General features: G+C 34.4%; 1 protein-coding gene across 1 annotated transcript in view; it reads right to left on the bottom strand.

Annotated features, from left to right (window-relative positions):
* Positions 1–26,590, bottom strand: part of LOC123685442 (putative transcription factor SOX-15) — an 86,324-nt gene that overhangs the window by 58,045 nt on the left and 1,689 nt on the right. The window lies entirely within an intron of this gene.

Raw genomic sequence — 26,590 nt, 5'->3', positions numbered from 1 at the left:
TTAAACAATGTATATAATGCAAACAATGTGAAAAATGATTATATATAATGTCCAATCTCAGAATTAATGATTCTAGACCTTAAAATATATTGATGCTACCTGACATGTCTTATAAAATTATTACTTGTTTCTGAGAATCTGGGTGTTGAAAGTTTATATCGTATATTTTTTTCAGATTTTAACAATTTTATTTCAAAATTGGTAATTTTTGACATGAGGATTACGAATTCATACTCTGATTTAGCATTGCTAATAGAGGGCGATAGTTAAATTTGGTTGTGTTTAGAAAATCAAAGCAAAGTGGATCTCATAGATTTTCCAAATCACATTTATAAATAATACAGTTAGTGGAAAATGGATGGCGCAGCATATTTTCTAGAAACAAGAGAAATTGAGAATCACATGTCGACATTTCCTTTAGTTTTCAAGATATGAACGAAAATTGGAATTATATATTATTTATAACTGTAAAACTCTCATATTTTGATGCTATCGCTATAAAAAGTACATTATTGTAATGAACTTATAAACGAAATCTCATTGTTTTACTGAAAAAATCAGTTTTTTCGTAAGTTTCTGAGTTATATTCAGAGTCCAAGTACATGATACATATCTACCATTAGAAAAAAGATGACTTTGTGTTATGATTCCAAAACTTGTGAGAAACTGAAATATTGTTTTTGTTTCATAGTGATAACACCGAGAGTGTGAAAGGTTTCATGAAAATGGAAAAATTCCAATTTTTGTTCATATTTTGAAAGCAAAAGGAGAACATGAGGTTTTCAGGATCTTTGGTTTCTCGAAAAAAAATTCGAAAATTCACTTCCCATTTTTATCTATCTGCTTCAGTTCCGGAGATCTCTTAATTAGACATCGAATTTGAACCACCCTGTACAGCGGTTGAATATTATTATTCGTATAACAGCAATAAAATACAAACCAGATGAGAAGGTGAAACAATTAATCGTTTTAATTCAAATCAGTGTAGAAAAATAATTAAATTTTATTGGATCGTCTTGATCGGTAGTTTCGGTCTTGACGTTTTCAAATTCATTGGTGAATTTTGCATTTTTACATAGTGTGTGTTTCTATAGGTTTTTTTATTGATGATAGTCGTGTTTTTCTTATCATTTCTCAATATGCATGATTTATTTTAGTATCTTACGTTTACCAAAAACAACTAGATAAATGTTTTCTTCCGTTTTTCTTATTTACAAGATGAAAGGATCCTAAGAACGAAAACATTCAAACTTTATTAAGGGAATTCATTCAAATTTTATTAAGTCAATAGATATCAAGAATTTTCGCACCTATTTCGCATGACCTGTTCTCAAAGACAGTTTTCGCCCCAATATAGATTTGTTTGCAGTTATAAGCCACCACTTAAAAAAATATAATTATTCTAATACATAAGAATCTCAGAATTTCAGCAGAACTCGCTTCAACACAGACTTCCTTCTCAAGACCTGCTAAAACCAGGGAGGTCAGGTACACAGCACTCCGCCAGAATATTAAACGACCTCCAACAAAAAAAAAAGACCTGCTCAACGATGTGTCGTTCACAATTCGATTGCAGTCGACACATACCTAGCGCCAGGTAGTATTAATTGTCAATTTGTAATTCACGTACACAAAATGCAATTGTTCTTTAATCAGTCTCTGTGATGTGGCATTGAACAATTGAATGTATGCATACTTCTGCAATTGAGACAAATCTGTTGTGTAGGTTTGTCTGGTGGCAGAGTCTGCACGGTTTGCTACGAATTGATAATTTGAATGCATTGCGGGAATTTCTGGGGATCCGGTGGAAGAGATGAAGATATTCCATGGAGAAATACCATAAATGTAGAGGAAAAACAATTAAAATATCAAACATAGAAGACCTCAACTCTTGAAGAACAGAATAATAGGTGAAAATGTTATCTACCTACGTTTGATACAATGTTAGTATTTTAATTGTGGTTTTTACACTAAAATGGTCGTAATGGCCTTAGGGAATAATGACTAGGGATTAATACACTTTTTAGTTTTTTACCACTATCACAACACTATGAACAACATTGAAACAATGCAAACGTATTTTTTGAAAATGTTTTTCGAATTCTTTAGTGAAAACATAGATTTCTTTCAAAACGAATTGCGCTTCCAGCTGTTTGTCCAGTCAGGTTATTCCCCAGATCTGCTCCCAAGTGATTATTGGCTTTTTGCTGACCTCGAAAGGATGCTCCAGAGATAGAAATTTGGCTATAATGAAGTAGTGCTTGACGAAGATCAAGCTTATTGTGGAACCAAAGACGAATCGTTCCACAGAAAAGTTATTGAATGTTTGAGGAGCGTTGAAGTACAAACCTACATCTCTCTTGAAGGTGAATGTTGACTAATGAAGTTGAATTTTTTTTTGGTTTGGCAATTCATCATGAAAAGACTCACGCCTGAACAACGCTTGCAAATAGTGCAATTTTATTTCGGAAATAATGGTCCACTGAGTTATTTCAGAATATTCAACTTCTTTAAATAAGACTTGAAATTTTTGCATTTTCTCATTGTTTTTATTTACCTGAATTCCTATAAAAACTCAGTACCATTTATAGAAACCTTCAGTGTCTAAAGATGAACTTTAAATGAGTTTTTAACTACGTGGTTACACAGTGTAATCCCCAAATTATTAATACCAAATTTTTGGCAGTAAAATTATAGAAAGTTTCAAATAGACCCTTATCGGTTGAGACCATTCCCGGCACAAAATTCGAAAAGTACCTACAGACATAATGTAGCGATTTTCTCAGAAAACGATCCTCCAAATGAGCTTTCTAGGTCATAGTTTCAACGTTACCATTCTATTACCCATATCTCAATCCCGAGAAATCTAATTACTTCATAATCTGCCAGATCATTGATAAAAAAACTACGTTGACTCATCGCAGCATCCTCATCAAACCTCTTAATCAAACAGTTCACGGATACCAACGTTGCAGAGGAAATCCCCATTTTTTTTTCGCCGACAAAAATTTCGAAACCGACAATTTTTTTTTCGTAGCTCCTCCTTTCCCAACGTAACAGGGGCGTGAAATCCGCGATACTCTTCGGTGTTTACGGTCTGCAGTCACGAAATTAAGGCAAGAAGTAGGCGGTTTAACGAGATTCCCGATATCCTTGAGACCGAATTCGAAATGACTGTTTTGTAATGATACCAAATGAGTCTTGGATCTTGAATATCATTTCCAACGGTCCGTAGAAACATTTAATCAAAATTTCAGCAACGGAGCGTGTATTATAGAGATATCATCGGATTGCTATCGATCGAAATCTGCCGGCTCTCTCTAGGTGATTTACAACTTTATTATTTTATTGTTTCTCTCACGACGTTATTCTTGCGTCAAGTCTCTAGACTTCGCTCTATTTGTTTTTCGTGTTTCGTTTGATGTTTTAGTCGATTAATAACTGTCGAAATTGTGAGTGGAAGAACCTTTCGAGGAAATTTTTTAGTCTTGTGAACTCATTTTGGTTTGGTTTTATTTGGGAGTTATTAGTTTAATATAAGTTTATTCGATTGACATGAATTTTATTTATCCGCAAGATAATCTTGTGGCATCACATTTTAAATATGATTTCTGGCATATGACAGCCACGGCTGGGCTCGGATGTAGTCCAATCTGGATGTCTAATTTTCGATGACTTTTTCCGACATTTGTGGCCGTATATCGGCAATAACACGGCTAATGTTGTCTTCCAAATGATCGAGGGTTTGTGGCTTATCCGCATAGACCAATGACTCTACATAGTCCCACAGAAAGTAGTCTAGCAGTGTTAAATCACAAGATCTTGGAGGCCAATTCACAGATCCAAAACGTGAAATTAGGCGTTCACCAAACTTGTCTTTCAATAAATCGATTGTGGCACGAGCTGTGTGACATGTTGCGCCGTCTTGTTGGAACCACAGCTCTTGGACAGTGACCGCCTAATTTCACGTTTTGGACCTGTGAATTGGCCTCCAAGATCTTGTGATTTAACACCGCTAGACTACTTTCTGTGGGGCTATGTAAAGTCATTGGTCTATACGGATAAGCCACAAACCCTTGACCATTTGGAAGACAACATTCGCCGTGTTATTGCCGATATACGGCCACAAATGTTGAAAAAAGTCATCGAAACTTCGACTTCCAGATTGGACTACATCCGAACCAGCCGTGGCGGTCATATATGCTTTCAAATAATACCAGAAATCCTAGACATTTGCATATAGGACGAAAATGTTATCTCCCTCTTCACCAAATTTAAAAACCCCTTTTTGTTTTTCATCACTTTCTGTACCTACCTGAATTCCCTTAAATACAAATATTCCGTTTGATTTGTAGAACCATCAGTGTCTGAAGATGAACTTGAAATATGTTCGAAACTGCGCGGTTGCACAATGTTAGCTCTAAATTGTTAGTATCCAATTTTTGGTAGAAAAAACATATAAAGTGTAAACCTTGTTTTCATCATAATTAACTACCAATTATTAAAAACTGCTGAAAGCTGAAACATTTCAATATAACATAAGGTTCTACTCACTGATGACGAAACCCTTCTCGAATTAGATTCTGCACGGAAAATCTCAAAATTTTAAAAATCTTAATTTACTGGTTTTTTGGAGAATAAAGACGAAAAATTAATATTTTACTGCTTGTAACGATGAACGAAAACGCGTTGAACATGTGCTCCTTTCTTTACCTTTCCAGTCGCTTTCGCGAAATCAATCAACTAGATTGTTTCGAAATTTTCTTATCTCCAATATTAATTAGTAATTTCGTCGTGATAAGCACGTGCACAGGTATATATTCGATATCGACAATAATTATTTTTTCAAGTATTTCAGCCGAGCTCTTAAATGCACTTCGCACCACATTTATCATCAGGATAAAGGCAATGACGAATGATTCGAATAATCTTGATTCATTAGTGTTATTCGGTAAGAATTTCTTTATACTGGGGTTAATTATTTCCCTGTCAGTTCGATTCTAGGATGCTATTAATATTTCGGTAAGCATCTCTAGGCAGTTTTGAGAGGAATCGATCTTATGAAGAATGTAGGAAAAGAAGAATGAACACTTCAAATTTCTATTGAAATTTATATCTATACTTGCACGTGTATACCATATACAGGGTGTTTCCTAAACATGCGGCAAAAATTCAGGGGGTTGTTCCTTGGACTATTTTAAGCATGTTTTGTCCTTGGATGATTTTTGAAAAACCTCTTTGTTTCGAAGATACAGGGCGAACAACATTTTTCATATTTTTAAAATTAATAATAGTTTAAATAAAAATGCGTACCGCACTGTGTTTACTAAGTAGGTACAATTTATTTTTAAATTTGTTTAACAACATTCCAATTACTAAAAACGGCCAGTTTTTTGACTAAAAATTGATAAGTGCAGATGGATCATTGCTGGGTGAAACTTAATAAGAAATGATCCTGGTGTTTTTGAAAGGGTTCGGCAGTCAATGAGGAGAAGATTGGATGCTTATATGCTGGCTAGAGGTGGTCATTTTCAACAGTTTTTGTAGGTTGAGTTGAATTTTCATGTAATTTTTCATAATAAAATGTTATTATCTGAAATTTTGTTTCCCCTATATCTTCGAAACAAATAGGTTTTTCAAAAATCATCAAAGGACAAAATATTCTTAGAATAGTCCAAGGAACAACCCCCTGAATTTTTGCCGCATGTTAAGGAAACACCCTGTATATTATATTGAATGATATAGGTATATTTATTTGAGTGATTCCCGATTGAATATGCAAATTTGAATATTTGGAATCCTATATTTTTCTTAATTGTTAAATTTATAATAAGCAGAATATTAATTATTTTCCGTATCTTTCTGCAGAAATCCAAGGTTTGGCAACTTTTGCTCGCCTAGTGTCATATGTTGTTTCACGTCGTTCTGCGCGCTTGAAGTTAGTTTTCTCAATATATTTAGGTATTTATTTCAATATATTTTGCGTTAATATGAAACTTTGGTACATTATGGGACATAAGAAGTGCGTTCTTTGTGGAGAAACTCGCGAATTGAGTGGAATATCGTATCACTGATATATTTTCATTTCCGCGCGCTTCATGTCAAATTTGATAGTTTATGTTGGGCACAAAATTTTTTTACTGAAACTCTACCTATCTATGTTTATTACTCTTAGGTATCAACATACATTTCAGACAATAAATTTCTATGTATAATGTTTGAAGTAGAAGGAGTAGAAAACAATTAAATATTTGAATTTTTTAATTCGATACTTGTTTTTTATTGAAACGATAACGCCCCTTGTTGGTTTCGTATTAAATGATTTATAGCCTTTCCAGCTGCACTTATGCGATCTTATTTCACTTCTGTAGCAAACCCAGACTCCGTATGTAATCGATAAATATAGATCACAATCTTGAGTACCACGTATCCATAAAGAAATATTGATTAATGATTAATAAATTTCGTGTGATTGGCTGGAAAGCGATTTCGAAATAAATCTTGCAAACGACGGGAATAATTTTCTGCTCCTAATCGAAAATCACTGATTCGATAAATTCTTTTATGACAATTGTCTGATCAATATTGCTATATACCGCTGAGTTCGGAGAATCAATTTTGTTGGCTTGATCATCTGCCTTTTGCAATTTGAAATCTACCCTGCATATAACAAATCTCATTCCTCAAAAAAGACCTTCGTCTAACAGAATGGTCACTCATCCAGGTACTGACCCTTTTCAACACTGCTTTGTTTATAAGTCGGAGAAATCAATTGACTCTAAAATCTAATTCTGCTGCAAATTCGTTCATTCTGACATACCTTGTAGACTAAAATCGTGCAGGAATATCTCAGTTTCATACAGATGGTTATATTTCATTATTGAATGTTGGTACTCGTAACACTCCTGTCACGGATTTGTCTATTTTCTGTCAAATTTGTGATAGAGGAAACAGTTCTGACAACCAATATTTGTAAATGCCAAAAACATTATCCTACTCCTTTGAAATAAGCTTTCAATAATCCAATAGAAATGAATTGAAAAATATTACCAAATTTGCAGAAATTCCACATCCCAAATCAACCATTATTCAATTGATATCGATGCTATTCATTTCTATTTTCTGAAAAATGTTCTCGCATAATTTAATATATTTTCTTCAACTTGAGTTTATAGCCTACTATCCTAGTTAGGATATGGTTGGTATTTATCGGTAACAACTCTTAGTTTGGCATTACATGCTTCAACGTTAATGATTCTTGAATTTTATTATCAATTAGATTACGTTGATCAGTAAAGTATGCGACTATGAAATTTTATCGATCAATTTCATGTAGGCCTTATTATTTTTGATGAAGGAAGGAATCTTTGACATTTTTGAGTAATGACGAGTTTTCAAATGAGTCTGAGAGAATTGAGAAATTTTAGAAAAGCACAGACTTGTTGTCAGGAGTTTTTGAACACTCGTCCATTCATACGCCTACCTGAGAGCGCAAACAGTTTTTTTTTGATAACTGGAAATAGCTTTAATGAAAAATCTTTCCAAGGATTCCAAATTTTCCAGAAAATTAATATGGATTTCTATTCTGTTATTATTTACATCACCAAAATGTTGTTGTTGGGACTGAGAGCTTCATTGATTTTAAAAATATATTTATGGGAAATTTTTCGATGGAAATTGATTACAGAACCCACTCCTCACTTGAACTACCTTGAGGTGCATAGGTATTGTACCATAGTTCATAGTATTCAAGAATGACCATCATCAACTTGATTTCATTGATACATGTGAATTTTCATCAAAATGATGTTATGAATGCCTGTTTTTCATTAGATGTATAAAGTTGTACATTCAACTGCTTTCGGACAATTTCAATGAACATTATTAATTGATACGAAGTAGAATCAGTCGAATAATGAGCCAAAAATTGTAATAAAGAATATTTCATTGGTTCAATGAACGTTGTGTCTTGATATAATGAACAAAATTTACTAATAGGATGAACGACTATTCATTGAATTTTGGTTCATTGAAACACTGAAAAATATACTTTCCAATCACATTATCAATGAATATCCAGATTTTCTGAACACAGCCATATCGTGAAAACTTCGAATTAACTGAGCTAAGTTCGTATGAACTTTTCGTTGCAAAATCACTCCAAGACTGAGAAAACAAGGAAAACTTTCTCTCCTTATCAAAAATTAATTCCTCAACATCATTGATTAATGAACTGACCACTCTCCGAAACAATCGCACAAATTAGTACATCAATCCGTTGTACATTCCCGGTCATTAACAACCAAAATTGTTAATTTTACTTAGACCATTTCAACACTTCTCCCTGGTGCTCAGCCGGCTGAACAAAATCAATTTATAAAACGTTCTTGGACGATGGAATAACGAAAAACGCATCGGCCAAGTTGCTGTCACGCATTTAACACTTCCGGCCGAGCGAAAAAGGAAGAATCATTAAACTGTCCCGATGGTGAGGTTTGTTTTCTCGAGTGGAAAGTGTAATTAAGATATTCGGGGATTGGTATGGGAAACGGTCAAGAGTTGATGGGTTGTTTCTACGGCAGGAAATTAATAAAAGTGGATTTCACTGAACTTTGGACTGCTATGTTAGGCGGGGTGAGGATGTGATGGAAAAAAAAATTGTACCTACTTTGTGGAATTTATTTTTGCACATTTGTGGGATATTTGAAACTCTTATAGTGGTGATTATCAGGACGAAATCATGTGCTTTCAGTTTTAGTTACACTGTAGAATGTCAATCATTGATCAACTAGTTGATTGACCGATCAAATACTGAACCAAAAGTGTAAATGAATTTAATGAAAAAGTTTATGGTATTGATGAATTCAGTCATCAATTTTCAACCGAGGAACATAATCATTAATACAATGAAAAGTCGTTCATCATATGAACTTTTTTCTTCGTATCAAGGAACAACTTCTATCAAACCAATGAAATATTCATTATTACCAACAATTTTCGGTTCATTAATTGATCGGTTGTACTGTGTATCAAAAATGTGAACATCGACACACTCAACAGCAATTTCAGAATAGGGATATCGACATTAATTGTGTGAAAATTCCGCGTATCAATGAAATCAAATAGATGATTTCCATTCCTCATTACAATGAACTAAATATTTTCAGTGAAATATTATCAAACTAAACATGTTAAGTTTTAAATCAACCATGGATATCATGACTCTCTTTTTCTCGATTTTTTGAAGGATACATATTTCAGCCTTATAAAATATCAATGATTATATAACTCATGTTTGAATGAACCAATAAAATCCGTGAGTTTCCCATAGTTACGGCGTAAATATACCCTTGACGACGTGGTATAATCGTTTTGGTGTTCCGCCTCCTGCCATATTGTGATCATTTCTATAGCAATACTCATGGAGGTTCACCAAGAAAAAATAAGTCAAGCTCAGTGAAATGTCATTTAATTTTTCAAAACGCAGCGCTTTGGTTATAATTAAAGGAATTAAAAATATTATTCGTTATATAATCGTAACCAACTTGAGCATATAGGCAATATATTTCGATTATACGAACCTCTTCAGTCGACGTATTTCGCGAAACACCACTCGAGTTTCTCTCTCGTGATGTTTCGCGAACTACGTCTCGTGACTCGGTGCATAATCGAATATTGTCTATGCTCTTGAAAACACGAATTGCGGGATTAAGTTTTTCAAACGGTGTCTAATTATATTATGGAATTTGTTACTTATGAATAGAATGCCATGATATTTATTATCATTATTTTTTTATTATATGTATACCTGCATTATAATATTGGTTCTAAGAAAAAACAGTGTTCGATATCTCATGATTATAAGACACAGAGTTTATAAGATTTCTGGATGGAAAAATTACGAAACATTGAAAAAACCGGAAAGCAAATTGTAAAATTCTCGAAAAAAATTCTGTGAAAGAATAAAAGTTAGTGGAAAACTCTGTTTGTACGATCCTGAAAATATACAGATCACTGTTTGCATCGAACACAACTGGCAGAAGCTGCATCCTGTATGATTACGCTGAAACTCATGAAGGCTGGAAGAGTAGGTTCGTCGGTTGCTGAAGGATATAGAGAGGAGAGTATATCATCAAAAAATAAGGTTTCAAGAATACTTTTAGGCATAACTTCTCTGAATTAAGTTTTCTTCACAGAAACCAAACAATGAAATATCCATGTTTACAGCAGGCAAACTAATAATTTACGGGATACTTTCAACATTGGCAATTTTAAATTAATTCGAATGCAGAATGTTGATGATTTGTTATAGTTATAGGGCCATACAGTACCTAATGAGATTATGCCTAAGACTAGAATGTTCTCAATAAGACTAAACAGAACGTGAAGACTAACCTTCTATCCATTACGTCCATCAGAAGTGTGAGATTCCGAAATTATTAAAAAAAAAAACTGAGGGTGAAATCGTAAATATTGAGCGTTCTCGAGTATCGCCCAGATGCCAGCCACAACCTACCGAAAAAAGCGGACATCTGAAACGCCGCAAAAAAACCCCGGCATGCCTCAAGGAAGAAGACCATTATAATTCAAACGCAAAAAAGCTCGGACACATTACCAGTCTGGAAATTTAAGGAGGCCGAGAACTTCCAAAAATTCCGCAACACTAAAATCGGGGCGTTGAAAAAGCCGGATTTCGCTAAGAGTCAGTTTTTCAATTGGAAATAATTCACATATGATGCATACGATGCTTTGGAAGCATCTCACGTGCAGAGTCCCAGTCCGATCTCTTTTTGCTCGCTAACTGAGATCTCCAGAAAAGGCTTTAGCGGTCGTTTCGATTCGCGCCGAGCTATTGGCTAATAATTAAGACATTTGCTACACGATATCACGTTTATATCAAGAGCCAACTATGTTAATGACCGTTGCTCGAGAGGCAGTTTTTTGAAATCATTTCGAGTATTTTATAAATGTTTGGGGTTGTGCATTGAGAACTGACGCAAAAAGAACGTAAGTGCGTGCTTATGTCTCTGCTCGTTGCCTTTAAAAACTGTGATGTATGATGAACGAGTTTTCAGCCTTTGGAATATACAGGGCTACTATCAATAATGATCGTTTATGATCAAAACTAAGAATCGATTTGTATTTAAGATTTATATATTGGAGATCCACAACTTCCCTTGTAAGTTCTGCTCTTCGATAGCTATATATTATCAAATTTATAGCAAGGGTTAACATCTTGAAATAATTTCAAGTATTTAATGAGTCTTTGGGATCAAACGTTTGATAAAAGATAAAAACCTCAGCAAAAACTCTATCTCCCCGTATAGCTGTAGCGATTGGTTTGTGTATTTGTTAACAGAATAATCTGACATAATTATATTGAAGGGTTTCTCCTCAATCCTAACAAAATCATTTCCATCCTTACTCTTTACCAAAAGTTGACGATATATATATATTATAATTACATCTGAAAACAAAAAAAAAAGAAGTAGAAAGGAGTAATAAAAGTTAGTTTCCATATTATATTGATTTGAAGTTAGCGACTCATTCTAAAACAGAATCTGGAACTGAATGGATAGCTTGGAAACCACCTTTAAACATATAAATTGGCAAAGTATTCACCAAGTGGTCAATGGTTTCTTTTACATCACACTCACATAGTGGGCTATCAATAAAATGCTATTTGAAGATCATACTATTATTACAACAACTATAACCAGTCATAAGTCGATTTAAAATGCACCCACTTTTCCTAGGAAGATTGAAACCTGGAACTTCCTCTGAAGGATGAACGATTAGACTTTTGTTGTATACATTACAAGAACTCCATTCCGAACGCCAAATTTCCTTGTCACTTTCATTAGATTGAAAAAAACTGTTAATCCATAGAGGTATGTATGACCTTAATCAGGCAGTTCTAGTATATGGGAGGTAAGATACAATTAGAAATAAATTCGGGCAGAAATGAAATTTATCGCAATATTTCTTATGTGGTACCTGTCTACGAATATGAGGCGGAAGTATATGTAATAGCACTGGTAACCAATGTAAATGTCTAGATCTAATATTTCTACTTATAATTCTCAAAGAAACGTTAGCTGTGCATCAATTTCATAAACATGAGAATTATTGAACCAAACAGAACAACAGTATTCAGCAGCAAAAAAAACCCAGGCCAAAGCTGCCTTACGAACAGTGCTAACATCAGCATCCCATGAAGAATCAGCTAATTTCTGAAGAATACTATTCCTCGACTTTAAGTTAATACGCAAATTTCCCAAAAGGACCTTGAAACATGAAGAGTCATCAAGTTTTACTCCAAGATATTTGGGAGTGTAATTATGATTCAAGACGGAATTATTTCAATTTTCTATATTCTGTTGATGATTCGAATAGAAACAGGAAACTTCTGTTCAGGATTTGAGCTTCATTCGAAAACATTTTCAATAATGCCGAGATCAGAATAACGAAACATAAGAGCAATATCTTCGGCATAGATGAATTTCTCAGATGAGGTAACAGGAATGTCACACAAGTAGGTATAAATTAAAAAATATGGGAGACAAAACTGATCCCTGCGGAAGTCCATTATTCAACGTTTTGAAACTACTACTTTTGTCATCAACAAAAACACGTAGTCTCCTGTTAGATAAGATATATCCAATCAAACTCACTCAATAATAAAACTTAAGAATAGACATGTATTTCAAGATTCATATTCGAGATCCATAACTTCCGTTCTGTTCTGCAGTTGCTATATGTCATCACGTTGCATCTTGAAATAATTTCGAGTATTTTATAAGTGTTTTGGAATTGGGATTGTGAATTGGGAACTGACGCAAAAAGAACGTAAGTACGTGCTTACGTCTCTGCACGTTGCTTCAAAAACTGTGAAGTATAACGAACGAGTTTTGAGACTTCAGAATATGAAGGTTGACTGTCAATAATGATCTTTCCAAAAGCGCAACCCACGTTAAAAAAATTGATATATATTTCATGATTTATATTTGAGATCCACAACTTCCCTCAAAAGTTCTGCTCTAGGGAACCTATATGTTATCACGTTTATAGCATATACCGGTTGTTGATCAGGGGGCATTTGGTATCTCAAAATGATTCCAAGTATTTTATAAGTGTTTGGGATTGTGAATTGGGAACTCATGGGAAAAAAAACACTTAATTGCATGCTTATGTCTCTGGTAGTTGATTTGCAAACTGTGATGTATTACGAACTGAGATAAACAAGACGACTAAAAAGATTCAATTTTCGAATACTATGAGAACATTACATATTGAATTAAGGAATTGAAATATATTTTAAGATCCATAATATCCATTTTGGTTCTGGTCTCAATATCAGGGTATTATCGAGAGCCAAACTATCTTGATGATTGCTACTCGAGGGCAGTTTGTTTAAATAAGTTCGAATATTTTATAAATTTGTAGGGTAGTGAATTGAGAATTTGCCTTAGAAGAAGGGAAGTGTGAGCCTTCTCAAACTGTAATGTATGGCGAACTAGTTTCATGCCTCTGTATATTATCTGACAATAAAGTTCAATATTATATTATTAAATGATTAATCTTTCGATAGCCACATTGAACATAAAAATCAAGATCCAAGACTTCCACTGAGTCTGTGGTCTTCATTTTCAGTTGTAATTTCGTAAATTTTTGAAATTATGCAATGAGAACTATCTCAAACTATCACTATGTAGTGTTTATATTACTGGTGGGGAACTGAGACAGACAAATTACATGAATAGGTATATCGTTGGGCTGAACTTGGAAGTGGACTGTACTGTTAAGGATATAATGGTGTTTAAGAAAACACAGGTTACTACTTTACATGCAGTTCGTCAAGAGTTTCTGCTTATTGCTTCATATTCCGTGATATATATTGAACGAATTGTGAGCCACAAATAGCAATAATGATCTTTCTAGGGTTTAGAAGACAGTTTCTTATAAATTCAAAATTCATTCATTATGCGATTATAGATTTTATTTGGAAACTAGATAGCCTTAAACATCCGAATCTGGGAATATAGTAAATGAAGAAAATCACCATGTAGATTCGGAAATAAATTCACAAAAGAAACAATCCTTATTTTTGGATCTTGTATAAATCTCAGTACTCAAGGTACACAATTAAGGAACACCCTATATAATTCGTTTCATCGAATCGATTCCTACGAGCACTTGCAGAACGCCTGGCAATATTAATTGCCCAGTTTGGCGAAGAATATTTACCGATTACTGATTGAGCGCCTGATAGATTGTTAACTTATACAAACGCGATATTTTTAATTGAATTTTAACAAAGTCGTATTGCCATAACCGACTATCCCGCTCCCATAAAGGCGAAAAAGGATGCCAATAATATATCGTGGAAATATCGACAAGGTCCCAATTGAATAGAATCGCCAAGCAAAAATTCCAGAAGAAGCAGATAAATCAGGTGCAAAGTGTACCAAACGTTGGATATTCTGCGCGCAATCCCTCAAAGCGGGAGAAGATGCAGTTGAAGATGTTGGCGTGGATGAGTCAATGATTAATCAATATTCAATTGCTAATTAATTCAATGAACACAGTGATTACACATGCAATCCCCATCATTCATCTTGGTATGTGATGATTACTCGGATATGTTTTGTAAGATTGAACCTTTATATAAACTTATATACTGAAAGAAAGGATTAAATTGAAAACTTATAGACGTAACCTTATTCGATATAATAGATTAATGATATTTTAAAATGTTTAAAACTTAATATTCTATAGCTCTAAATATTCTGCAGATGCAGATTTTTAATTCTGAATTTGTATTGACAAATGCTGTATATAACGGAGCGTTGGATTACAGGCATCTCAAGAAAGTGACTATGTCGACGAATAAAGTAGAATTTTCAAGAAAAATTGAGTTTTTTCTGGTAAGTCCAGAGACTTAATGAGTACAGTGTTAGATTCCTCTCAGCACATAACATCCATTTCTCATTTCATTTTTTCTGATGCTTCCCAAGTTGAAGCATTGCTGATACATAAAACTGAAGAAAATTAGCATGAAGCATGCAATTAGACATAATTATGTCATTATTAGAATACTTGACAATTTATATCTTGATTATAACGGGTGTTTTTTTTCGAGGTATATAACTTTAAGTTGGCATTACTGTTCAAGATAGCGACCGATTTAACAGCTGTCAAGATATTTATCCTCAATTTGGTTTGTCAATTCATCATGAATAGACTCACGCCTGAACAATGCTTGCAAATAGTGCAATTTTATTTCGAAAATAATGGTTCTGTACGGAATACGTATCGCGCACTAAGTCCATTTTATTTTGTTTAGCGAAGAAGCGCACTTCTGGTTGAATGGCTACCTCAACAAACAAAACTGCCGCATTTGGAGTGAAGCTAATTCTCAAGTGTATGTCGAAACACCGTTACATCCAGAAAAACAGACTGTTTGGTGCGCTTTATGGCCTGGTGGAATCATTGGTACGTACTTCTTCAAAAACGATGATGGCCAGAACGTTACAGTCAATGGTGATCGGTATAGAGCCATGATTACTAACTTTTTCATTCTTGAATTGAGCAACCATGATGTCCAGGAGCTGTGGTTCCAACAAGACGGCGCAACATGTCACACAGCTCGTGCCACAATCGATTTATTGAAAGACACGTTTGGTGACCGCCTAATTTCACGTTTTGGACCTGTGAATTGGCCTCCAATATCTTGTGATTCAACACCGCAGGACTAATTTCTGTGGGGCTATGTAAAGTCATGCGGATAAGCCACAAACCCTTGACCATTCGAAAGACAACATTCGCTGTGTTATTGCCGATATACGGCCACAAATGTTGGAAAAAGTCATCGAAAATTGGACGTCCAGATTGGACTACATCCGAGCCAACCGTGGCGGTCATATGCCAAAAATCGTGTTCAAAATGTAATGCCACAAGATTATCTTGCGGATAAATAAAATTCATGTCAATCGAATAATCCATCGTTGTTTTATTGCAATTTAAAGTTCTATCGCTCTAAAAAAAACACCCTTCATATCTATCTATCTAAATAATTTCAGGCAATCATGTCAACGTTACACTGATATTTGCATTCAGTGCAATTATCAATTACAATGACAACACGATTGAGTTTGACAACTTCATTCCAAATAAATTTCAAAATGTCACGTTTTGGCAATGCGTATATTCAAAGTATAAGGAAGTATGAATGCGCTTATCAGAGAAGAATTCCCAAAACTACAACATGCATTAATAAATATATTTGGGGAATATTTATGGTTTTTTGCTGCGAACGAGAATATGAATTGAATGAACATAGGAGCTTAGAAGAGTTGACGTTGATACTAAAATATTGGGCGGACAATATAAATATAAATAAAAATAGGAAAGAAAGGAGGGACCCAATATTAAGGAGAAACGGTGAAGACAATGTGGAAAGTTTTGTGGAAACTCTTGCAAAAAAGTACTATAATGACTATATTATGATCGACCCGTTCAACAATATAGTAGTTAAATCTGCCCGAAATGCCCACAATGCAATGGTAATAGATCATTTATAGTAGAAACAGCAACGAATCTAATGTTTAGTTGAATTTTAATAAAGTCAAGAATTTTTTTGTCAAAATATTTTCCGTCGAACATCCCTCGGGCATTGAAAAATGCCTCATCATTTTATAACAAATTTCTCAAGCTGAATGAGATTTCATCCAATATCAGAGCTATTCTTATTAGGTTTTTCCACCTTTATTTTGGTGAAATGTTGATACATCAGTGTATTGGTAGATGCATTTCCACCATTGATTATATTTCCATCTATTCATTACCAATAATTTTAACAAATTAGTTCTTATGTATTTATGTCTACCGCACTGAAATGTCTGGGTCATGAATATACCACCATACCTACGAGATAACTATGGGTTTTTTCAATGATACGACCTCAAATTAGATTTCCAGCATAATTTAAAAAGAACTAACAGGTGGAGTTCCACGATTGATATATCGAGAAAAGTTAGACTTTTCGGAATTCATACTTCACCTAAATTTCTAGGGAATGACTCTACTTCAGCACTTCATTATCTGTAATTGAAATCCACACCGACAGATAATTATCTAACATTATAGCGATCATTTATTTATGAATATTTCCTCCTTCTATTGATGGCAAAAACCGATAAAACGATAAAAATACCTTTTAATTATAATTTATTCCTCGGGAATAATTAATGTTTCGGCGTTAGACTTATTACCATAGCACTCGTACTTTTTTTTTCAACGTACTTATTCGAGATTTTCTGATGCAAATGTTGTTGCATGTTAAGCCGTAATATATCAGTAGGTGGATCATCTGCAGAGTTATGTAGCGTTAATGTTTGGCAAACAAAATGTATTCATGCTGAGTCACACATAATTAAGCACCTGAAAGATCACGTTGAAAAAATTCAACGTGGAATTGACGGTTGGTATGCTTTAGATCTAGATAATCTTACTTCAAACAAGCCGAAACAAGTGTTGTTAGGAAGGCTCTAATTAATTTCTTAAGCAAATGGAAATCAACAGCAAAGAGTTAGAGTTCTTTGCTAGAAGAGGTAACAGTTTGAAACGCCAAAGAAACATGTGTACCTACTTCGCTAAATTGACATTTGTTCTCCGTTCTGTAATTTTCGAATTTTCCGCCGGATATTCCTTTATTTATTCAAAATACATCAAACAGGCCGAGGTATAATTAAAGGGTGTTTTTTTAAGAGCTATAGAACTTTAAATTGGGATAAAACAACGATGGATTATTCGATTGACATGAATTTTATTTATCCGCAAGATAATCTCGTGGCATTATATTTTAAATATGATTTCTGGCATATGACCGCCACAGCTGGCTCGGATGTAGTCCAATCTGGACGTCCAATTTTCGATGACTTTTTCCAACATTTGTGGCCTCATATCGGTAATAACACGGCGAATGTTGTCTTCCAAATGGTCAAGGGTTTGTGGCTTGTCCGCATAGACCAATGACTTTAGCCCCACAGAAAGTAGTCCAGCGGTGTTAAATCACAAGATCTTGGAGGCCAATTCACAGGTCCAAAACGTGAAATTAGGCAGTCACCAAACGTGTCTTTCAATAAATCGATTGTGGCACGAGCTGTGTGACATGTTGCGCCGTCTTGTTGGAACTACAGCTTCTGGACAGCATTGTTGTTCAATTCAGGAATGAAAAAGTTAGTAATCATGGCTCTATACCGATCACCATTGACTGTTACGTTCTGGCCATCATCGTTTTTGAAGAAGTACGGACCAATGATTCCACCAGCCCATAAAGAGAACCAAATAGTCAGTTTTTCTGGAGGTAACGGTGTTTCGACATACACTTGAGAATTTGCTTCACTCCGAATGCGGCAGTTTTGTTTGTTGACGTAGCCATTCAACCAGAAGTGCGCGACATAAAATGGACGTAGTGCGCGATACGTATTCCGCACAGAACCATTATTTTCGAAATAAAATTGCACTATTTGCAAGCGTTGTTCAGGCGTGAGTCTATTAATGATGAATTGCCAAACTAAACTGAGAATAAATCACTTGACAGCTGTTAAATCGGTCGCCATCTTGAACAGTAATGCCAACTTGAAGTTATATACCTCGAAAAAAAATCACCCTATAGAATAATAATTCAAGCTTTTAGCAAAGTTTCGTAGAGATAGCGTCATCACAATTAAAAAAAAAATCCAAAAAGAAAATGAGCCAATTACATAGTTGATATATACCTCCAAGGGTGCAATTGGAACAAGAATGAACGAGTGCTTTCCTGACTTTTTTATAAGTTTATCTCAGAATTATTTTACGATTGTGCATAAAATATAGAACAAAAAAGTTTTTTATTGTGTTAGGAATGCAATGCCGAAGTACTAAAAATGATAGAATGAATTGAGTTCATCAAAAAAACAAACTGCAATAAATCTCAAAGAATTCAATCCACTGAAACTCGTAGAAAAATATACAAATAAACTTTCAATTAGTTCTCCAAACACCTGCAAGTAGCAGCTCGTGAACCTCTAACAGATGAAATCTCCCCAGATTACCTAATCTCCTAATATAATACTTCAAGCGTGACAAAACATCAAATACACGCGGTATCTCAGGGACAAATAATTAAAATCAAACTTTTCTAGGTTACGCTGGAAAAACCGTATGAAAACTATAAATATTCGCGGTAGTAGTTTTTCGAGCCACAACAAAAAACCAGAGTATCCTCTTCAAAGAACCAATTGACGTCATATGACAACGTTTACGTTCACTGTGTTCAACCGAGCGTTTGCGTAGGGTTTTGCACGTTAATCCATAATGAAATTGAAATTATTAGCCGAAAGCAACCTTTGAGTATCCTATTTCGTCGCTCAAATTTGCAGTACGTTATTATTATATTTACTTACGCAGCAGACAGCGGTTTGGATCTAATTTAATAGGTTTGCAAAATATGCTTCATCAAGTGATGAAGCCATGTGGACTATTAAAACTTACAATTCATGTCTTCAAATAACAATACATCAATGATTTTGAATTGAAAGAAATACGCAAATTTCATGTAGTAAAAAATATTTCCTTATGAGAAGATTGTACGAAAATTTTAATACACAGTTTTCATTCATTCAACAGTTTTAGTTATTGCAAAAATAGCAAAAGCACAGGCATATGAGATTAAATGATAACATGAAGCAAAGTAAACAGACTAAATCACTGATAATGTTCAAACTACACGTGGGTAATGTGGTGAGTTGTGTCGTCGACAAAAAAATTTAGGGTATCCCTTGGACACATTTGTTCAAATGACATTTTACAGAAAAAATTGGGAGAAGCACCGACTTGGACCAAAAATTTTCGTATTCCACTCATTGAAGAGTTAAACTGTGGTATTAGAGATTGAACCTACCCTTTAAATTTCAAGTTGAGATTGTGACATAAATGTCATCGTGATAAAATGATATAGTACCCTGTTTCGAGTAATAGCGCTAAATATAACTAATTCTCAGAAAAACAGAGAACTACAATCTAATCAGTCATATCTGCCAATGTGGCATTGAAAACACTAAATTAAAAAATGTCCATTGAACTTCAAATTATATCATGAGGTACCACGCTAGTTGGTGCTCCATCAAACACAAATGTGAAATCGTCTGACAGCCAAACCACAAGGTACTATCCACACGTGTTACGAATTCCCCAACCCAAATGCAGCCAACATCCAACAATTAAATGCCCAACATCTTCAATGACGTAGCTAAAGGATTTTATATCCCGGGTGATGTAAACATTTTTTTAGGAATTACCTACGTACTAAACAATCATGATTTTGATCAAACACGATATCTTCACGGATCCTATCAGAGATTCGCTCATACTTTAAAGAATAATTCAGCGAGATATCGTGACAAAATTCGAATTATCTGCCGTTACATCTGATCGTTCCTATGCTGCCAACTGCTCAGCTTTCGGAGATGGTGGAGAAACTCAACATTGATGGTTATGTTGTGTTCAGTTGGCTCACATTTGGAATTTGGTTGGAGATTAGTTTATATCATTGCAGAGGAATTCTTCTTTCTTAATCTCTTTCTATTTTAATAACAGAATGTACAAACTAGACAGTGTCAACAAGTAGTTTTTGTATCCCTATAGGTACTGTTTCTCGAAACAGGTATTTTGAAAATTTGATCGCGATTCTTTTAGCAAATTCTAAGCACATACACCTGGCAAAAACCTAAGGGTATTGTTTATTTCATAAAATATTTCATTATTTCATGATCTGCTACTCTTTGTCAGCAAAATTGTATAAAAATGTTTTACTACCATATTGCTAACATGGAGTTTTTATATTTTCACGAAAATAAAACTCATTTCTGCAGTTTAATCGACAACAATACTGCCTGAAGCCTGGCTACCTCATGTTGATTTATAGAGTTGTAATGATTCCTTCATATATTTAGTTGTTCATAAAAGTCCTACGTGTATTATTTAGCCCGGATATCCCTCCACATTTTTACAATAATGCTTCAAAACCATATGAATACTACTCAGATGAATAGAGTATAGGCATGATCCAAGCTATTATGAGAGTTGGAGGTAGCCGAAGCATAAGTCAGAATGTTATCTCACGTGCAGCAGCCAGAGACAGAAGAAGTTGTAACGTACTTAGAAGACAATAATACCAAACTCATGGATTGAGTGTTTCATGTAGAACCATTAGTAACCGATTACTGGAAGTCCAGTGCACTCCAGAAGTTTTGGAGAGCTCAACCTTCAACAAAAAAAAATCGCGCAGCTAGGTTAGAATGTGCTCAACGATATTTTGCTTCCTGATGGGTCAAGGTTTGGAGTCAATCCAGATTCTAGAAGAATTCTTGTTTGGAGATAGGAAATGTTGCAGCATGCACTAGAAGTTCACAGGTACAGTTGGGGCCTGTTATGTATGGGACAGAATTTCATTTGACAGAAGAAGAGATCTCGTTTTGCTGGAAAGATTTCTGAATGTGAGGGGTGGTACCTGCAATAGATTTTTCATCCTGTTGTTACCCTATATGCTGGAATTGGGAAAGATTTTCTCCTCATGATAATACCCGTCCGAACAATCAATTTTCTAGAAAACCAAGGAATTTAGACTTTGCTATGGCCAGCTCACTCACCTGATTCAAATCCGATTGAGCATGCATAGGATGTACTACAAAGAAGAGTTAATCATGGTCAAAATCAATTTGTTAGAAGAGATGAACTGTTTGCGGTTCTACAAGAAGCCTGATAACAGCAATAATTCTAGTTCCATTTCAAATATGCCTAGGCGATGTGATGAACTTTAGAGGGGATCTGATCTCAATCAACCTACTGAAACTTTTCAGCTGCTATTGGGATTTTTCGTTTACTCCTGTTTCTTTATTGATAAGATCCAAGAGAGCAATTAGCGACTTAACTATTACAATTTACAGGGATGATATATCACTATTTCAACTAATTTTCACTGAAATATTCTGTTGCTCCAATTAAAAAATTTATTGTTTAAATTATAGTTTCAAATTTGTTTCGAAAATACTTTCATTTCTTTAATGTTCATATAATATTGCGAAAAATTACCTTTTATTTTATATAGATTATATTTTGATATTTCTAGCATCGTATTATCACATCCAAATAAATAATATATGGAGAATATCGCTTGGTTTTTACCATGTATGCAGTTCATATTGTAGTTTGGGTAAAACGGAAAATATATGGGAAAAAATCAAAAGAAAGCATCTTATCTCAGGAGCTTTTGGGCATTCGTTCATTAAAGCCCCTTGCGCCTTCAGATATTTGGTTGAATATGATACCAAACGGTAAAAAAAAGAAAACAATGAATGAAAATATTTAATTTACAGTGTTTCCAGATTCAACATCAATTACATTTTTCTTCCAATTATTTTCAATCAACGCTATGTAAAGAAAACGAAATTAAAAGTTCAAAACTTCCAATACAAATTTTCATCGCAACAAAATGCTGAAAAACACCAGCACGCCACTGTCCCCAACCTTTCCCTACACGCTCCACAAATAGGCAACTCACCTTGCCAAAGAACCTTCACATATCCCATAACCATTAAATTTCTCTTCAACATCTTTGCATTTCTACGACCCATCTAAACCGTGGGACACTTCATTGAAACATTTCATGATCGCAAAATGCCCCATCTACCGTATATAAGTCAAGTCAATCAATTTGTAATGACTGAACGATGGAGACATAACATGACGTGAAAAATTTCTCTGCTGACGAGTCTCAGCTGCACTATTATAGTCTGGAATAATCAGAGATACGTAGCAAGGCAAGTATTGATAGGTTTCAAGTAAACCGAACTTGCCTACATTGTTCATCTCAGATTCTGTAAGAATGGTGAGATGTAATGATGCTTGAGAGGCAGTCAATGAAGTCTCGTGATGTAATTCACATTGTATTGCATTGTCACTTCATTAATTGTAACGGCTGACAAAATAACGTTATTCGAATCGGTTCGATTGACAGATGAAAACTTGGAGAATTTTGTATTATTGTTTGTTGCAGAGAGAATTGTTTCGACAATCTTGCCAATTTTTGGAGTGAATATTGCTATTGTTGCTTCCTTTCTGTAGACTCGGAAGTATTGTGTTGACGTTTGGAAAGGAAACCTTTTTGGTACCCGATTCAAAAATTTTCACTTTGGTTTCGTGTCTGTCTGTCGCTCTGTATGTTCGCACATCCGTGCAACAGCCTCAACTGATGGAATTTGGTATGGGTATTCTCTTTAGGCTATAGATGGTCCCAAATGAAATTTAGTTTTTCCAGACAAAGGGAGCACATTGAGCTTGTGCAAACATGGAATCATCACTACACTCCTCAGTTGAAGAGAGCGTCAGCTGAAAGAAAAGCAGTCTAAAACAACCAAAAAGTTCAAACATCTACTGGCAAGGTAATGGCAGTTGTGCATGATATATTGTCCATTGACTCTCTTGACAAAGGTAAAATCATCAACAGTGAATATTACAGAATTTTATTGGAAAGATTTAGAGCAGCAATGAAGAAAAAACGTTCTGAAATGCAAAAGGAAAATTGATGAGAAACATTGTCAAATTGAACAATTTGCACTTCCACTTGCTTGACCACTGAGTTTGTTCTTTAGATCTGGCCCCTAGTGATCACTGGGTTTTTGTAGACCTCAAGAGAATGCTCCAAGGAACAAAATTTGGCTTGAATGAGAAGTGATTGCTGAGGTTGAAGCCTATTTTGAAAGCATTAAGTACACATATTACTTTTGAAGGTGACTATGTTGACAAATAAATCGAATTTTTGAGAAAGAATATTGAATTAAGGAGTGAAGTGTTAGTTATGAAAGCAAAAAAAAATACTATTAGTACCGGAACAAGCATAGGGACCAAACAATTGGCAGAGTCTTCTGTTTAATAACATATTGTATATTCTATTTAATTTCATACATTCTTGAAGTTCTGAAAAGTGTATGAGCCTACCCCTGACGTCAACAACTACATTCGTTTGAGAAAATTCAAAATGGAATGGAAAAAAGCTGGAGGAATTTGAATAATTCTTACGTATAAGCACGTGATGAGAAACTAACTTACCCTGACGTCAATTGAAAGTGAACACGTGTGTCATTTACATTTTCGTTTGTTTGAATTTGATGTTTTGCTGGGAATTTCAAAATTTTTACATTGAAACAAGCTTGTTATCAGGAAAGTTTGATCAACTCAATAGCAAATATATTGCTATAAGGAGAATTTTATGAATTAAAATAATCTTCACCATAAAATAATATTAAAAATCAAAACGATCAATAACGAATAAATGTCTGAATTGTTACTATATCCTCATTGGATACCTCTGACTCCTTTCATAATATTTATGATCAGTAGTAATTTTTGTCTAGGTATACACGATTATACCTTATATTTGATGAGAGCAATAAGTTTTTCAGGGTTTAGTAATAAGGAGTTTTCAGGCCTTTCAAACCTTCAGAAAGTTATTGCTACCTCTTCAAAAGTCTATAAAATTACATAAATAACTTGACAAATGATTCGGTATATTTTTCACAGAGGATCTATTCCCATTCATTGGTATTTTCCAATTTCTATTATTTCGGCTGTGTCGAGCAGTCAAGTTATGTTTCTATACATTTTGGTTGATGTTTTTGATCTCTGATTCCACTAATTTCTGTCTTATCATAGTATTCACTTTATTCTTTTATCTGGTTAGCTGAGCTCAATTTGGAGCTTTTCAACATTTCCACAGTTTCTACTGATTTTTGCCTTTAATTCGTTTCTGAAATATCGTTACTAAATAGCTATTTGATCCATGATATGATACTACAACATGATATAAATAGCTTCTTCAAAGTGATCCCTAGTTAACGTTACACTTAAACTCTAGTATTACAGTGATTCAATAATATTTTGGTGGTTATATTTAGAATACTGCAGTACTTCAGCTCAAACTACCGTAATACACCTTCTTTGAATACTCTAATGTTTCCGTTGAATTAACCAGCATGATAATCTTTGATTTGATCACTAACATGGTCAGTGTTACCTCCTAGCCATTTAAACTTGATCTATTTACAGCAAATCAAGGGTTATAATTAAGATCAACTAACACAATTCTACCAATACCAATATCGATGGCATATCAAGTTTCCCTAATAATACCAATTGAAAGATCACTTCTGAATTCACCAATACCACAAGTTGTTTCAAATGTTCTAGACATAATGAGAAACTCAAACAAACGAAGCTTATCTTCAGATACAACATTGACTCTTGGGATAGACAATGTTCTAATACCTATGTCCACTTTAAACAGAAGCTGTGGTTAACCCTTCAGAAGTTTACTAGGTAGGATTTTTGCAGTGGATGATTGATTGAACTAAGAAAGATTTGAAGTTGAACATCAGGCATTGTTTGGATTAAAATACAATAGTTTCATTGCAGGAACTACATGGAGTCAATTCGATCTCATCAAAAAATGATAGAGGTGCTTTCCAAACAATTTTGTAGTAAGGTGAACTGTCTAAAAGAAGATTTGGCTTCTTTATTCGATATTTTTTATGATATCACAACAAATTTTTCCAGAGAAACATAACCCAAATATGGAGTTATAAAAACAATGTGAAACCCATACTCAACAAGACAAACAGCATGAAGAAGAAAGTAATCAAGTCAACGTTCACCATTTCTTCATGATATCCACGACAAAAACTGTCTACGACTCCTCAAAAACCGACTCCACGAGCTGTTGAAATGAAGAACGCAAAGAGCCATGTCGTAGTGGTAACAGATAATTAAATTCTGTACGTGAAGTCAAGAAAGCGACACCAAGCGACGGATTTACGTCAAGAATAGCAACAGGCTCCCAATAGGCGTCGACAATTCCGTATTTAAACGTTTCATATCGATGAAATGGACTTAGAATTAATGATTCGCGATTTTCGGATGGCTATTTTAATGAACGATCTTTGGAAATGTGTGCAACTTTGGACATTGATCAGAGTTTGGACAGTGACATCCTCTGACGACCTATGTCATTACAATTAGAACTGAACTTACTCAACTAGTCGACTGTTGCTTCATTGAAAGGAAAAGGGAAATTTTTGTCTTATCGCAATCATTAATTGGGTATATAATCACCAAAAATAAAAATTTCATTGAAAAAAAATGATTGGAAAAAGGTGGTTGCAGATTTTTGAACCACATTTCATTTCATTGAAAATACGGTTATATGAACTGAAACCACATTTTCTCATTGAAAATGTGGTTATATAATTTGGAGCCACATTTCTATTCTTCAAATGTGGTTGCAGCCACTATTTCAAGATGAATGAAATGTGGTTGCAGATTCTACAACCACATTGGTTTCCATTGAAAATACGGTCATATGAACTGAAACCTCATTTTCTCTTTAAAAATGTGGTTATATATAATCTGAAGCCACATTTCTATTTTTCAAAATGTGGTTGCAACCCCAATTTCAAGATGAACGAAATGTGGTTGCGAATTCTTCAACCTCCTC

Source organism: Harmonia axyridis, chromosome 1 (genome assembly GCF_914767665.1).
Source record: "Harmonia axyridis chromosome 1, icHarAxyr1.1, whole genome shotgun sequence".
Lineage (NCBI taxonomy): Eukaryota > Metazoa > Arthropoda > Insecta > Coleoptera > Coccinellidae > Harmonia > Harmonia axyridis.
Note: the sequence above shows the minus strand (reverse complement) of the source record. Positions and strands in the feature narration are given on the sequence as shown.